The sequence below is a fragment of the Myiozetetes cayanensis genome, unplaced genomic scaffold (assembly GCF_022539395.1).
Source record: "Myiozetetes cayanensis isolate MyiCay16 unplaced genomic scaffold, myiCay2020 scf4, whole genome shotgun sequence".
Taxonomy (NCBI): Eukaryota; Metazoa; Chordata; class Aves; order Passeriformes; family Tyrannidae; genus Myiozetetes; species Myiozetetes cayanensis.
This window is the reverse complement of record NW_026087631.1, coordinates 54,377,076-54,381,165: the sequence shown is the minus strand read 5'-3', so window position 1 is coordinate 54,381,165 and position 4,090 is coordinate 54,377,076.

Below are 4,090 nucleotides of genomic sequence, written 5' to 3'. Positions count from 1 at the left end.
CTAATTAATTAAAGACTACATTCCCTGATAGCAACTGTTGTATCAGTCAGACTGGAAATGAGAGAATTTGGAAAGTATGGCGGAAAGACTGGGGGAGAGAAGATATAATTAATGGTAATAAAGATTTCTGAAAGGCCTGGACTTGAACGTGCCATGGTTTAGCAACAGGCCAAAAAAATCAGAGGCTCATTATTCTTAGTAACCTGAGGAAGTTTAATTCATTAAGACACAAAGCCTTAAAAGCTGTCCTGGGTGTACAAGAGAGTAATTTTCCCCAGTCAGCTACCTACCAGACAGAAAGACAGAAAAACCAAACCAACATTGAAAGCAGATGTGTCCTCCCGCTAAGAGTAACATTCTTTGTCTCTAATTGAAAGAACCATGACAGAGGTTTTAATCTTGTCACCTGTACTGTGCTTTCTCAGGTAACCTCTGGGGACTGTTGGTTTTCCCGAAGCAGAAGTGGGAAACAGAAGTGCCTTTTCCACGTCCTGTGCTTGCAGGTGGAAACAGCATGGAGAGCCCTAAGCCTCACAGGTACTCCTGCAGGTTGGTCACCCAGATGGAGAGCATCCTGGCTCTGCCTTGTGGTATGCCAAGCTCCAAGCCCTTCACTGCACTTTCTCAATATTCTAGTGCTGGTTTAGGAGAATCTAATGAAGTCACTTCAAACGACACTTGCTGTGTGTAGTCAACTATGAGAATCTGTGTTTCACACCCTCTTGGGTGCCAAGTCGCAGAGTGTGATGCTAACACAACCAGTCCTGCCATCATGTTTGTGTATTTAATGGCTGGTTGTTCAGGAATTGGAATTTTTCACCAGGTATCTTGGTAATTAAGAAATAATAATGCTGCAAGATTTATGCCTCATGAGGTCAATAACAGTTGCAATCCCTGTTCAGACATTTCACAGGCTGCTGCTGAAGGGCTGTGGGCCACCGAAACCCCAAAACTGAGGTTGTGTGTAGTCATACTGTGATGAGCTGAAGGTCTATATGTTCTCTATAACCTTCCCCTCATGATGGTTTATTTGGTTCTTTCTGTCTGTAATTAGGTAGATAAATGGGTCTGGAAACATGTATTTCAGGTTTAAATCAGGCTTATTTTGGCTGAAGCTACTTGTTTGGCCAGTTTGGGACAGGCTCAAACATAACTGAAGTAAATGGCAACACCAGGGAACACAAATAGTTTTGGACCAATCTACCTTAACTAGCATGGCTTTATATGGGGAAACCCATCACAGACTTCTCCACCTGTCAGGGGACATCCACCCTACTCTGTGAGGGGGAAAGTGCACCCACTGCCTGCTTGAGGGATTCACCTTTGCAGTAGTAAAATAGCCCATAGACTTTATGCTTCAAGGTCCTTGATTTTCCATTTTTGAGTTATTTGAGTAGGAAACTGCCTGGAGACCCTATTTTTTATTCAGCTTTGTGGTGTGGTGCTTAGCTTCAGTCATTAGCAGTTATAGGACCCCAAACCCTTTTGTTAAAAAAGTAAAATCTCAGTTAATGACATGACACCCTTTCAGCTTGTCTAAGACAGACATATAGAGAGACAAATGCTGGCACAGAACAAGCTTTGGGAAAAGAACCTAAAAGTGCAGGAAAAATAGTCATATTTTATTTTAATAAAACAATAATTTAATGCCTTTAAAACATATTCTATAATTAAAATAGTAGAAAGTGAAATATGATTGTCTGCTTGTTACAATTAAGTGTCATATCCTTTGCCATAGAAAAAGAAAATTATTTCAATCTCAGGAAAGAAACCCTACATATTAGTTTTTATGTAGATAAAATATGGATATATGGATATATGGATAATATAAATATAAATATATATATTAAAATATATCAATACAAAAGATATGCATAATATTTGAACATGTGATCTGTGGTAGAAAAGCAGTTGAAAACGGTCTAATAAGGATCTATCCTCTGATGTAGAATTAAACCTACAGCTTAATACCCAAATGTAAGAGATAGTTATTTAGAGGAATGATTATAGGCTGCCTCACAGCGTAAGATACAGCCCTTAGTTTTGGAAAAGCCATTAATGTGAAAGACAATGGAAATGCTAAACTAGGAACTTATTATCTCCTGATTTGCTTTCCCCTTTTTCTTAAGGAAAGACATAGGACATTAATGTCATATAAAAGAACAAATTAAAAAGGGCCAGAGCGGGAAAAATCTATTTCCAGCTGCTCTAACAACACTAATTCACTCACTTGTATATTTGGCTCCTCTTAAATGGAAAACTCAGCATTACTTCTGTGTGTGACATAACCACGCTGTGTGTGTGTGTGTGCATGCACACATGGAGAGGGCACGTTCTGGAAGCAGCATCAAACTGCAATTCATACATTTTTTTTGGCAGCTGGAGCGTAACATTGCCTTTTAAGTAGATTTTCTTGCATTTAATTTGTTGGATTAACAGAAGTGAAATGGTGGTCATAGGCCAGAAAAACATTGTGTCTGTCTTTTCTTCTTTATTGGCTTATCCTCTGACAGTATTATATTTCACTGTCTGCCAGCTGGGTGACAGACTGCCTGATGAAAATTTATCATGTTGCCCTTTGTTGTGGACACAACATGTCATAAGCAAAGTATCCATGATGTCATGGTTTTAGCCTCTGGTGGAGGTACAGCACAAAAAATAAAAGCTCTAAAACAGCTATTCCTTTGTGCAATTTTCCTTGCTTTTGTGGTGGCTTACGTTCTTACATTTATTAATTTTCTTCCATTAAATGTTTATACCCTGTTATGTACTAAAACTTAAATAATAATAGTAAGTAAGTAATGGCCAGTCTTCGCGAGCGAAGATCCGGGGAAGGTCTTTCCACCTTCCAGCCTGCGCATTGGATTTTTTAGGTGAGACACAGTGTGCGCGGAACTGAGCCCACCCTTTAATCCTAAGATTCATCTGCCGGGGCCAAGCGAGCTTGGACGGTGGCAGTGAGGTCCTTAGGACGTAGGTGGGTTGCCTTTAAGGGCTAACGAGCCCCACCTGCCCGGGAGTGGCCCTGACCGGGAATCGAACCCGGGTCTCCGCGGTGATAGCGCGGCGCCTTTACCCCTAGACCACCAGGGGCTCCAAAAAAACTTAAATAATACTTTTTCCTTAAACCAATCACTTGTTCTTCATGGGTCTTGATATTCAAGTATAGGGTGTTTCTTTGGAAGCCCTGAACTAACATGGTTGTTTAGCTCACATATTCCCCAGATTAGTTCATGTCTCACAATTGTACTGAATCGACAACAGGTGCATCTGAATATATCAGAAGGTAAAATGTTGCTTCCAATGACTTTTTTTTTTTTTTTTAAAGAAACTCAGATAATTCTACCCAGAGATTTAAAACTATGAAGATGTCCTCTTTCACTGAAGGCAGTCTGAATTTTAGAATGCCACTGTTGAAATACATATGTGTTTTCTTTACATAACTTCAGGCAAGAGTATCCTTTCTGGCATTTCACACCCTGGGGTAAAAATAGATTTCTCAGCACAAAAAAACAGAGGAAAACTTCCTTCTGTTTCTTAAAGTCAGAGTAAAATTTCCCTTGAAACTGAGGGTGTGGCCTTAAAGATTCATTGGTTTCTTAAGATGATATATTTGTGGCAAACCCCATTGATTCAAGATTAAATTGTTATGCAATAAATATACACTCCAAATCTTAACAGCATCATAGACATTTTCCCCTTATGCAAAGACCGTTGTATCCTGCACAGAGCAGTCAAGAAGATACCTGGAAATTAACTGAGATGGAAAATTTTTGCTACAAAATGTAACTGATTCCTATCAGTAATATCTTCATTACCATTACCATTTGGGTTATTCTGATCCTGGAGGCTTTCCTTCTGTAAAATGTGTCCTGCTGAACTTTCAGGATGTGACGCTGCTATTTTGAGGAAATCAGGTTCCAGTCCCAGGGTTCCAGATTTTTGTGGATGTTTGAGGAATGACTGTGCTCCAGACTGCAGGCAATCATATCTCACATGTAGGGTCTCAGCCATAGAAGATTATATCCTTATGCTGTTACATCATATAATGGAAATGACATCTAATTCTGAAGTAGGATTAATTAAAAAT